Source organism: Puma concolor, chromosome A2 (genome assembly GCF_028749965.1).
Source record: "Puma concolor isolate L17-30 chromosome A2, mPumCon1.1.hap2, whole genome shotgun sequence".
Classification (NCBI taxonomy): domain Eukaryota; kingdom Metazoa; phylum Chordata; class Mammalia; order Carnivora; family Felidae; genus Puma; species Puma concolor.
The window spans coordinates 53,013,962-53,027,300 of NC_141668.1; the positions used below are offsets into that span (position 1 = coordinate 53,013,962).

General features: G+C 40.2%; 1 protein-coding gene across 6 annotated transcripts in view; it reads left to right on the forward strand.

Annotated features, from left to right (window-relative positions):
* Positions 1–13,339, forward strand: part of OSBPL3 (oxysterol binding protein like 3) — a 178,782-nt gene that overhangs the window by 35,541 nt on the left and 129,902 nt on the right. Inside the window, exon 2 of one of the 6 annotated variants that reach the window (XM_086694139.1) lies at positions 10,918–11,039. The exons of the other annotated variants lie outside the window; for them this stretch is intronic. The gene's annotated coding sequence lies outside the window, so the exon portion shown is untranslated. The remainder of the gene's footprint in view (positions 1–10,917; positions 11,040–13,339) is intronic. 6 annotated transcript variants of the gene reach the window in all.

The window sequence follows — 13,339 nt, forward strand, 5'->3', positions numbered from 1 at the left end:
CAAAACTAATCACAAAGATGGAGTCTCTTCTCTGTCTCTCTCTCACTGCCTCTGCTCCCACCTGCTTTTCTGTAGCTCATCAATTCCAAGTACATGATGAGAAGTGAAGGGAGCAGAGAAGAGGAGGGAGAAATCATTGCTACTTGGAGCGGGTAAGGTGGGCCTGGAGCCTGTCCATAAGAAGTCCTTAAGAGCAGGACTTCCGTGCTCTTGTGGCCTTTTGTTGCTTAGGAGTACCAAAGTTTGAAAGCTGTTCTGTGACTCTCTTGTTAGCAAATCAATTGGGTAAGCTTAACTCATTTAACAAAAGAAGACATTTGGACTGAGCAAAGTAACAGATAATATTTCCCTCATAATGACTCATATCTAGAATGCAGTATTTTACCTAGCCACATTTTAAAAATAATTGAAACTTATCCCTTAAGAACTGTGGTGGTTTTTAAAAAGTGGCCAGGATTCTCCTGACATTGATAGGTGGGGCCTGTGTACCCTTCTTCTTAAATATGAGTTGGCTTGTGTCTGCTTCAACCAATAGAATATGGCAGAAATGACACTATTTGACTTATAATACTAGGTCATAAAAGGCCATCAAACTTCTGCCTACTTCTATTGGGATATTAGTTCTGGGGAAGCTAAGTGTAGTATAGAAATAGGACTACTCTGAGGTTTCCGTGCTGGAAAAGCCATGTGAAGGAGCTCCCAGCCAACAGCCAGCATTAGTTCCCAGCCTTGTGAGGGAGCCATCTTGACATCCACCCAATTGGGCCTTCAGATGACATCTGCCCCATCTAGCATCTGAGACCCTGAACTAGAACTGTCCAGCCAAGCCTTTCCTAAGTTCTTGACCCTTCTGAATTATGAGCCATATAACATAGTTGTTCAAAGTTGCTAATGTAAATAGCAATAGTAATTGGAACAAGTACAAAGAAATAAAATTTTTCAAATCATCTGTGTCTTGCAACTCTCTAAAATGTATTATCTGCACTTTTGAACAGAGTGCAGACATAATTTGAACCTCTTATGAACCATGAACATCTTATATCTTACACTGTGACTAACGTAGTTATGTCCTTGAGCTATACAATGAGTTGCAAAGAAAGTCTAGACAGCTAAGCTTTTCAAAGTCTTGTACCTACTACTAGTTTTTTCTTTTCCCTAGCTGTCAGTAATCATGTCACTATAACACATATAAAAGTATGCCACTTTTAACACAAACTTTACATTTGGAATCATCGTGTTCAAATGCAGGTACTACATTTCATGAGAGATATTTTTAAAAAAATTTTTTTAACGTTTATTTATTTTTGAGACAGAGAGAGAGACAGAGCATGAACGGGGGAGGTACAGAGAGAGGGAGACAGAATCTGAAACAGGCTCTAGGCTCTGAGCTGTCAGCACAGAGCCCGACGCGGGGCTTGAACTCACGGACCGCGAGATCACGACCTGAGCCAAAGTCGGATGCTTAACTGACTGAGCCACCCAGGCGCGCCTCATGAGAGATATTTTTAAAAATAATTTGTGAGTGCTTACTTTGTGTCAAGCATTGTTCTAGGTGCTCCATGAGATGCTAAGCTTGGAGAGGGCAGTGACTTTGCCAGGGGTGTATCCCCCATTCCTAGAGTAACACTTGATGCTCACTAAGCGTTTGTTGAGTGAGTAGATACAGGACACTATGTCAGGTGGTCAGAACATGTACTCACAACAGATTCTGTCCTTAGGGGAGTGGCAGGGATGGAGAAGAGACAGGAAACTGTTGTGGGAAATGAGTGAATGAAATGGAGATGCTCAGCCTGGAAAAAGAAGACTTGCTTGAAGGGAGGAAAGCTTGTCATGTGGAAGAGAAATGGTGCTTGATTTGAAATAAAGTAGATTTTCTTTTGTCTCTTTATTATCAAATAGTGCCTTCAGTGGAATTTATCAAGTAACTTGGTGGTGGCTGTTTTGGCTTATGGATGTTGCTTGCTCAAATATAAGAAATAAGCTAACCATGGAATACTTCGGGGAAAAAAAATTAGATGTTGACTCACTGGGCCAGAGTTATTGCTGGTTATTTGTGGTTTCTAAAGTATTTTTGATGACAGTGTAGATGTAGGTTGCTCATTAATTTATATGTCACTGTTAAATAAGAATGGCCTCACAGAGGAGTTACGTACCTTGCCCAGATGAGAAAAATACAAATACCATTTTGTGGTACAAACCTTTGGATAAAATAGAGCCTACAGAAGAGTCCTTGGCATTCCCTGTCTTTTAGGAGGGAGAGAGGGGTCAGGTTTATTGAGACTTTTAATTCTTTTTTTTTATATTAAAAAGATATTTATTTATTTTGAGAGAGAGAGAATGCGAAAGAATGCCTGTGTGCAAGTGGGAGAGGGGCAGAGAGAGAAGGAGAGAGAATCCCAATCTCATGAACCCTGAGATCATGACCTGAGCCAAAATCAAGACTCAGATGCTCAACCAACTGAGCCAACCAGGCGCCTTGAGATTTTTGATTCTTTTTTTTTTTTTTTTTTGAGTTTTTTTTTTTTTTTTATATATGAAATTTATTGTCAAATTGGTTTCCATACAACACCCAGTGCTCATCCCAAAAGGTGCCCTCCTCAGTACCCATCACCCACCCTCTCCTCCCTCCCACCCCCCATCAACCCTTAGTTTGTTCTCAGTTCTCAACAGTCTCTTATGCTTTGGCTCTCTCCTACTCTAACCTCTTTTTTTTTTTTTCTTCCCCTCCCCCATGGGTTCCTGTTAAGTTTCTCAGGATCCACATAAGAGTGAAACCATATGGTATCTGTCTTTCTCTGTATGGCTTATTTCACTTAGCATCACACTCTCCAGTTCCATCCACGTTGCTACAAAAGGCCATATTTCATTTTTTCTCATTGCCACGTAGTACTCCATTGTGTATATAAACCACAATTTCTTTATCCATTCATCAGTTGATGGACAGAGATTTTTGATTCTTAAAGACATTTTTAACACATGAAATTTCTTCTTCTTAGCATCACCATTGTAATCTAAGTAACTGAGTCAGGTAAGTTTAATGCAAATAAGAAAATAAAAGCTCTTGCTCAAAGTTTTATCAAAAGTGTAAGTAAGATGTTACAGCCACATTTGTAACCAGAAAGTGGTATTTTAGAATATAAAGAATGTGATCACCCCATTATCCCTCCAAGTCAAATAGCTTTTTAATCTTTGGTTTCTCACCAATAAAATTATTTTCTTTTATTTATTTATTTACTTATTTATTTATTTATTTATTTATTTATAACGTTTATTCATTTTTGAGACAGAGAGAGACAGAGCATGAATGGGGGAAGGTCAGAGAGAGAGAGGGAGACACAGAATCCGAAACAGGCTCCAGGCTCTGGGCTGTCAGCACAGAGCCTGCCGCGGGGCTTGAACTCACGGACCGCGAGATCATGACCTGAGCCGAAGTCAGCCGCCCAACCGACTGAGCCACCCAGGCGCCCCAAAATTATTTTCTTGAATTATTCTTGACTTCAGATTGACAAACTTTAATTTCTTCCTTTTTTTTTTTTTTTTTTTTTTTTTTGCATTTTAAAGGAAATTATTGACTACTTATAGTTTCGTATTCGTGTGGGGAAGACTGGTTGAGTAAAGGATTCTTAATTTAACTGTTATTGCCTCTTCTAGTTTGTGCTTAACCTGAAACACAAGGTAAGCATCAGACACGGATTACCCCAGAGTACAATGATGAGTGTCAAGGAAGATTCAGAATGGACCAGCCAAAGTCATATCTGTTTATAATACTGACTCTGGTTAGTGACATTTTCAGTAGTTCATCCCAATTTAGTTGTGTCATAGTGAGGATACAGTCAGCATCAGGGAACATGAAAGCTCTTCTTAGAGTCACATTTCCATTTTATTAAATTCTACTTGCCTGGTTTCTTTCAAAATTGAATCTGTTTCTTAGCATGGCTCTAATATTAGATGGGTTTCCTTGGAGATATGCATAGATATAGATTTATGGTGTTAACCCTGATCTTCTTTAATGGCCTTCTTAGAAAAGTATGTTCTTATTTAGGTCATTAAAATGTCTAGAAAAGCAAATATAGAAGCTATGAAGATGAGATTTGAGGTGCTACATTTCTCATTGTGAGTTTGGTATTTTGTTGTAGGGGTGATTTTGAAGGTGGAGATATGGATGGGGGGAAATAATGGCATTTTTAGGTGTCACTACAGATAGGTCTTCCAAAAGGAGCAGATAATATGGATCCATGTATCTGGCAAATCCCAAGCCCCATCCCAGCAACTTACGCAATTCATAGGACTGTTGAAAGAGAGTGAGCATTTCCTATTTATTGATATGAGAAAAAGGATTCTCCTTTCTCAGTTGTAAGCTTTGAAGACTTTAGAGAAATATAGAGAATATAGAGAAATATAGGTTTTGGTTTTGGTTTTAATATTGGGCTATGTTTCCTCCAATCGATGTCAAATACAGGTGTGCCTTTATGCCGAAACCTAATCTGTGGAAATGCAAACTGACATCACACATAAATAATGAGACAAATTGACATAAACGCTTTTATTTACATCCCTGGGTATGCATGTGCCCATTTTTTTCTGGCTCATTTTTGTTTATTTCCTGTTTAAACTTTATGCTGATGAACTTGCTGATTACTAAATACCAGGAAGCTGGGTCCTAGAAAGTTGTAAATGGGCGTGTCCTCATGCTCAATAATCTTTGGTGGAGAGGGGCCAGTTGAGAAGCTAGAGTCCTTTTTTGTGATTTTTGTTTTGGAATGAAATGACTGAATGAATGAACAGACTGAATTATTTCTTCTCTGTTCCTTGAACTTGTAGGAGTAACAAGCAGATATGTAAAGCTGCCTCTGTGACATAAGCATTCTTGCGTGGCTCACTGTGTCATGACCTGCTATGATCTGAACCAGAGCACTGTGGAATGAGTCAGATTCTTGGGTGTGAATATTGCCATACAGCACTGTGCCTAGTGCAATTATGAAAGTGGCATAAATCGGTTAAATCCTAAAACCCTGCACTGCCACGGTCAGGATACGTATTAGTGATATATAGTGCTTAAAATAACTAATAAATTGAGGAAATTTGTAAGTTATGGGGGGGGGAGCCCTCTGAGCATCCATCTGACCTGGAAATTTCTTGTGGTCCCTGAATCCGAGTTCTCTTCTGAGCCACAGAGGATGGCCTTTCCAGGCAGGCATTGCCATAACAGCCTGGTGTCTTTGCAGAAGGGACAATAGCAATGGTCACCTCCTTAAGCTCAGCATTGCACAGTCAGTTATAGCTCGGTCTCTTCCCACAATTGTGAATCTGGATAGCAACAGGTTTTGATTTTGTTTTATTTTGTTTTGTTTTGTTTTGTTTTGTTTTATAGCTCATTTGATGGCCAAGTCTGGCCTGAAGCTATTTATGTATGGTCTTTGTTCGAGTTAATAGGAGCGTTCACACATTTTGCTATAAAAATATTAATGTGTTGGACCATGAGATGCCACTCCAGGTCCTGCTGGAGCTGTTCTTATATGGCATACATGCCATATTACCTTTCTAAAATTAAAAACAAAACCAATTCTATATATTTCTGGCCTCAAAGATTTCAGCAAAGGGACTGAAGACTTGCACCCAACAGGAAGAAGAATGGCCACGATCCTAGAAGCACAGAAACATTTGTATTTCGCATTTGTCCTAATTTCCCATTTCGGGACTTTGAATTTTCTCTCGCTGAGTAAATGAGACCTGATACCAGGACGTTCCTATTCCGATGACCAGCAGCATGGCATATGTGGATTGTCATGCGGCAGAGTAGAGGCCTGTGAAGGATCTAAATCCAGGGAATAAAGCAGCAAAGTGTCTGGATAGGAGCTGGATGGTCATGAGTTTAGTCACCCATGGCTTCTAGTGAACTTAATGCTGTGTCAGGAGGGGCGGCTCTTCTCTTTATTTTGATCTCTGCACTCATTATTATCGTGGTATATGAGAACGTCTATACTTACCCGGACTATTTAATAAATTTGGCATAGAGTATTCCATACTCTGCAAGTTCTATTCTTTTCAGGTAATCCATTATTTTCTTTCTAAAGTTTCATAAAATAAATTCCTGAGATTTTTAAGGTAAGGTTACTTGAGTCAGGTGGACTCAACATTCATTTATGGTTGTGGCCAAAGTATGTGAAGCAGATAAGCAGCGGGCCTGCAGAGCAAAGCTTCTTCCTTCCTGTTGTGTTCTATGTGACATAGAGAAGTGTGAGCAATACGCAGCTTGTGTCCTTAGGGAGATCAGTGTGGATATAAATAACTAGGAAGCCAGTCCAGCTTGCTTCGCATTTAGGGTAAGTGGACTAAAGTGTGAGAGATAAGATTGGAAAGGGAGGTTGGTTGGGTCAGAACTGGGGAGGGCCTCAAATACCACCTGTACATAGATAGACTTTATTTTGTGTATCATTTGTTTGCAAGATTTGCACACAGAAGAATTCTATGAAATGATGTACTCATGCTTCAAGGAACTAAATCCATTACGTTACATTAGGTATCTCTTCTATTAGATGGTAATGCGGACAAGAGGGAGTTGGTGAAAAAGAGAGAAACTTAAAATGGAGGAAAAGTATCTGTTACATCTATTATTTTTTTTTCTTCTTGCAGTTTGAGAAAAGATTGCCTCATTTGATTTCCATGGTGGGAGCACGTGGAACCCTCTCAGGGAATGTAGTGGCTGTAAGAGCTCAACCTTGAAAGTCAGCGCCCTGGGCCATGATGAGTCACTGCAGATATTTGCAGGGAGGAGAGATGTGATCACAGAGCTACTCTAAGAGGACTGGTTTGGTTTGAGCGAGGAGTGCCCAGCGGTTGGCAAGCTAGGCAGGTGCTTATTAGAGTCATCTAGGCAAGGATCAGTAATTTGTACCTGAGCCTGTCAGGTGGCAGTGGGAAAAGAAAAAAGGGAAATGCTGGAAGCAGAAACTTTAAGAAACATCTTAAATGCAGTTTTCTCACTTCATTCCTCAAGGGCATTTTAAATTGGTAGGAAGGAAGACCCAATTAGGAGGACTTATCTGGTAATAGACTGGATTTTCTAGGATTTACCTAGGGTTCATGGTCACATTTTGTATACATCTGTAAAAAGCTACCTGCCTGAGGGGCGCCTGGGTGGCGCAGTCAGTTGAGCGTCCGACTTCAGCCAGGTCACGATCTCGCGGTCAGTGAGTTCGAGCCCCGCGTCAGGCTCTGGGCTGATGGCTCAGAGCCTGGAGCCTATTTCCGATTCTGTGTCTCCCTCTCTCTCTGCCCCTCCCCTGTTCATGCTCTGTCTCTCTCTGTCCCAAAAATAAATAAACGTTGAAAAAAAAAAAATTAAAAAAAAAAAAAAAAAAGCTACCTGCCTGAAACCGTTGCCTAGGCTAGAAGAGTTCTCCTTCTTAAAAGAATCTTTGGATTTCGTAAGTGTCCAGAAACGAGAAGAAACATGAGAAGAATTGTTTGGGGCGGGTATCAGCTCTCTGTAACTGTCTCCTGATTTCCTTTGGGCTCCTGGCCTGGGCTGCACTGTTTTTTGTTTTTTTTGTTTTTGTTTTGTTTTTTTTCAACGTTTATTTATTTTTGGGACAGAGAGAGACAGAGCATTAACGGGGGAGGGGCAGAGAGAGAGGGAGACACAGAATCAGAAACAGGCTCCAGGCTCTGAGCCATCAGCCCAGAGCCCGACACGGGGCTCGAACTCACGGACCGCGAGATCGTGACCTGGCTGAAGTCGGACGCTTAACCGACTGCGCCACCCAGGCGCCCCAGGGCTGCACTGTTTTGGTGACTAATCTGATGTCCTCATTCACTGTGCCCCGTCTCCTTGGTGTCAGTGACCTTCCTCTCCACACCACCTCGACAACCCACTCAGTGGCCTAGGACTCTCGCTTCTGAGATACCTTTCCCTCCATCAGAGCCTCTACCTTTCCTGTCTGCGTTCTCCCACTAAACCTGTTCTTCAGACTGTCTGTGTATTTATTCCCTTGATCCCCACCCTGTTTTCTGTGTTTGGCCTTTACTTTCCCCACTCCTTCACTTTTTCCCTGGTGTACCTGGACGGCATAGTCAATAGTTTTGATTATCCGTCACTGGCAGATGACTGTCACTCTGTCAACAGCAGTTTCTTCACGATTGGCCTTCTATAGAAGTACTCCCTTCTCTTCCCATCTCTGAATTGAAACCACAGACTCTTCTAACTCTGAACTCACTCTATAACTGGCCGCTGGCTTCCTTACTCCAGTGTATGATTTTAAGGTTAACAGAAGTTAAGAGATTACTTGGAAATCTTTTTGCTGGTCCAAAGTTGCACCCCTTCCCATTTTCTGTAGCAGCTGTTCTAAACCTTTATTATTTTCTTTAAGGATGCAACTTTTGGGCTGCCTGGGTGGGTCAGTCAGTTAAGGGGCCCACTTCAGCTCAGGTCATGATGTCACTGTTCCTGGGTTTGAGCCCTGCCTCAGGCCCCACGTAGGGCTCCGCACTCACGGAGCCTGCTTGGGATTCTCTCTCTCTCTCTTTCTCTCTCTGTCCCTCCCCCACTTGCATGCATTCTCTCTCTCTCTCAAAAGAAATAGACTTAAAAAAAGAAAAGATGCAACTTTCTTCCACCTCGTTCTCAGCATTTGAGCTTACCCTCATTTTATCTAGAAATAGGTCACTAAGGAGCAATTTTCCCAACTTTATATGCAGCCCCCAGAGTCATTGATACTTTCCCCCCTCAGTGACAGAACTGTGTTATTCCATTCTAAATCCCATGTCCCAGGGCCTCCCAATGACATCTTGCCCGTCTATAAGTTTGATACTGTTGACTATTCCATCATTTGGAATGATTTTGGCCTAAATGACAGGAAACCCAAACACAAGAGGCATAAATTAGAGGCTACATAAAAGAAATCTAGAAGTAGGGCAGTTTCAGATTAGCTTATTGTAATGGTTTGACAGCATCATTAGGATCCCATTTCTTTAGTCTTTCCTCCTTGCCATTCATAGCATGGTAGATGTATTTCCTCTTCAAACTGGCCCTGGGCTCCCATTGACCAGGATTGTGTCACGTGCCCTTGCCTAAGCCAGTCAATGGAAGGGGAATGGGACTCACGAACTGCGAGATCATGATCTGAGCCAAAGTCGGAGGCTTAATCGACTGAGCCACCCAGGCGCCCATCCCATGACTTTATTCTTGCTGGTGGTATAGAACTTGGCTTATTGAATTGCAATTTTGACCTTGGTAAGAGCAGGATATTTGTCTTCTGCATTTTGAGGTCCGTGGAACCCTTTTGTATAAGTTAGCCCATGGTCTGTGATCATTGAAGTTTGTATCTAAAGAATGTAGTGGTTTTGTTTTGTATTTGTAAATTGTGAGAGGAAAAGTTAGCCCTAAATACAGTCTGTATTTAGTGTGTCAGGTTCCTTTGAAAAATCACGACATATTCTAACACACTGAGCTTCAGGAGGAAGGCCTTTTCAAGTTCATCTTTTACTAGAACTGATAGCCTGAGGCCCATTCATTGTAAAGTTGACTGACATTGCATTTTAGAGGAGTGATAAAAAGGATTGTATTGGAGGTATAAAAGTTAACTTTTCAACCAGGAGAAACCTAAGAATGAATTAGGTGGTGATTAAAAAAAAAAAAAGATTCCCTCCTTGAAAATATATGCATTTTGGGGGGGGGGTCTTTCCCTCTGTTTTATTAAAGTAATTCTTATACATTACAAAATAAATGTTCAGAAACGTAAAATATAATTTTTAGAAGATAATTAAATTTTAGCGTTTTGGGATTTCTTTTTCTGGGTACATAGAGACATATAATTATACGAAAACGGGATCCTCTCATAAAGACTGTTTTATAACTTGTTTTAACCTAATCGGAAATATTTTTCCATGTCAATCAATAAAGCTTTATCATCATTCTTAAAAAAATTTTTTTTAATGTTTATTTTTGAGAGTGACAGAGAAAGCATGAGCAGGGGAAGGGGTAGAGAGAGAGGGAGACATAGAATCTGAAGCAGGCTCCAGGCTCTGAGCTGTCAGCATAGAGCCCGATGCAGGACTTGAACCCACAAACTGTTGAGATCGTGACCTGAGCCGAAGTCAGGCGCTTAACCAACTGAGCCACCCAGGCACCCCATCATCATTCTTTTTAAATTCAGGCAACTTACATTCTAAAACACATAAATGTTAAGCATCACCCATATCACCAGATGGTGTTAACCATCACCCAGATTAAGACATGTTAACACTTAGTTGTACTTCAAAAGGCTCTCTGTTTTAGTTCCTTTGTGGTGATGGAACAATTCTGTAGGTTAGTTGTGATGGGTACATGAATATACATGTGATAAAATTTTATAGAAAACCGTGTACATGCGTACAAAATAAGTGCATGTAAAAACTGGTGAAATCAGAGTAGTCTCTAGTCTAGCTAATTGTGTTGTACCAATGTTAATTTCCTGATTTTGACTAGTTATACATAACTAGTCCCATTGATGGGAGCTGGGTGAAGGGTACACTGAACACTGCATTGTTTTGGCAACTTTTTGTGATCCTATAATAATTTTTTTTTAAGTTAAAGAAATCTTCCTCATTCTTGTTTTACTATTTTAATGGGTGTCTTACAGGTTACTGTATGGATATACAATAGTTTATGTAACCAATTCTCCATTCATTTTCTGGAGGTTTTATTCGTACAAATAACTTTGTGATGAGCGAACTTGTACGTATTTTTCAAAAGGGATCTTATCTCAAAAAAGAAAAAGCTACTACTATGTTCTTAAAAATCACTTTTCAATGACTACAATTTTCAAGATCATGCATTACATAAAGTGAGTCAGCCCTGTGCGGTGGGGACGATTAACTCTCTCAGGAAGAAGGCATTTCAGCAAAATTGTAACTTCTGTTTTTTCCATCTGCCCAAAGCCCAGGGATATTGAACTCTGCACCAAGGAATAGAAGATATAAATGAAAGTGCATCCTGTCTAAAACATAGGTCATTACATTGCTTCTCAAGGGTGAAATTTTTCTAGAAGATTCACTCAAAGGTGAGCTGCATGGCAAACTCAGTTTTATAGTCTTTAAAGGATAAAACCATCTGAGTAGTTATACTAAGTTTTTCTGGTGGTGTTCATCCTGATTTTTTAAAAAGTAAGCTCTACCCACCCTATCGTGAGGCTTGAACTCATGACCCCAAGATCAAGAGTGGCATACTGTACCAACTGAGCCAACCAGGCACCTCTGTTCATCCTGATTTTTAATCTGATTTTAAGAAGACCAGCCTGGACACAGGTTTCTGGAAAACATAATGTACTTCTTACTCCTCAGTGCTTAGGGGGAACAAAGATATATTTTTTGGCAAAGTACCTGTTAAATGAGGGTTGTTTTCCATTTTGGCTCAGCAGGTACCTTGTACTCTAATATTTGCTGTAAGTATTTTTTTCTTGTTGTTGTCTTTTGACAGTTGTTTTCATTTTACTTCTATTACTGGGCAATTTTGTCTTTGATCTCAGGAACTCAGTCATTTGTCATTAAAGCTTCCAACTCAGATACAGGAGAGGAATATAATGAAAAGATTATTGCTTCTCACATGTCCAACAAAGAAGACTTCTACTTGTCCATGAGATCAGTGTTGAGCATGCTGTGGTTATCTGTTAGCATTTGAATAAAAATGTGTTGAGGTCATGGATGTTGGTGTTTTATACCGGAGGCAGGCAGAAAAACTCATTGAAGTGGTGAGATTTACCTTTTCACATGTAAAAAACTGCTCTCACATGACCTTTCTCCTCCATCACTTCCAGACTCTTTACTTTTGACTCCAGCTGAGAAAATTGACTTTCTCTCAGAGTCCCATTTTAGAGCAATTACACATATGGCCTGCTTTTTCTCATCCGCTTCATCACATTCTGTCTCTTCCTTCTTTTAAACTTTGCTTTTCTCGTCTTATCCATGCTGCTATTTCTAGATTAAACCACTGTAATGCCAATGCATTTTAGTGTTTATTCTTTTACCCTTTCCATTTGTGCTGTATGTAACTCTTATATGTTATCTTTGCATAGGTATGTTTGACTCTCTTTGGCTGAAGTACCAAATTCTGATAGCAAAAGCAGATAGTGATTAATTTTGTGAATTACCCATCTGTGTACTTGTCTAATAGCTAATTATGTAAACATTGACTTCAGATCAGAACTGGAAGCATATGCAAATACTTGCCTCAACTGGAATTTAAGATAGATTAATTATCGAAAAGCCAATTTTCTTTCTTTCTTTTCTTCCTTCCTTTCTTTCTTTCTTTTTCTTTTTTCTTTTTTTTCTTTTTTTTTTTTCTTTTTGCATAGCATGCTTAAACTTTTGCTCAACTGTTAGTTTTCTTTGGGAACAGAAGTATAATCAGAAATATCATTAATGACCTAAGTGTTCTGTATTGGGACATTATTCAAGTTTGGTTTTTAGACTGGCCTATGATTGTTGGTATCTTTATAATATTCTGAGTAGTTTTGTTCTCCTTTACATCTTCTGTTTCTTTTCAACTATTCATAAACATAAGATAACTTTTGAGACTAAATCAGAGCCTTTGAGAGAGAAGACATGCTAAAGGCTTTTGTTTGCATGGTTGCTTTTGACCTTTATAAGTCTATTGCTTTTAGAATCTAGGACAGCATTGGGGCACCTGGGTGGCTCAGTTGGTTAAGCATCTGACTTCAGCTCAGGTCATGATCTGGCGGTTTGTGAGTTCAAGCCCCGCGTTGGACTCTGTGCTGAAAGCGTGGAGCCTGGAGCCTGCTTCGGATTCTGTGTCTCCTTCTCTCTCTGCCATTCTCATGCTCTCTCTCTCTCTCTCTCTCTCTCTCTCAAAACAAACAAACAAAGCCATTAAACTCTAGGACGGCATTAATAAATTGTCAAGGTGAATTACCTCACATTTGATTTCCTTTTTGGGATTTTGCAGGTGGTACTAATGATCTTTCCCTCCTTGAACAAGTATAATGAATGTCCTCTTTGTTCTCTGTTGTAACCTTGAGCCATGAACCCCCCTCTCAGCTGGGCCCCAGTTCTGCAGGCATCTGCCTGCTTGGCCTGTTATTACTCCATGAATCATTGCTGGCCTTATTAAACTATTTTGGGCAGCAGCCTTTCCATTCTCCTCCTGTGAACCGTGAAGACTGGAGTGGCTGCAGCAGTGTAGGCCCAGTGTGGAATTTGAATGTGAAGGAAAGACGTTTCACTGGCTTGTGACATAGCATTTTACCCTATAGAACAGTTGGGTGTCTGCCCTCTGAGGCCACCTTGTGTCTTGAAAGGTTTCTTTTGTTTTAAAAAGTCATCCCAGAAAGTTCATTCTTGAATG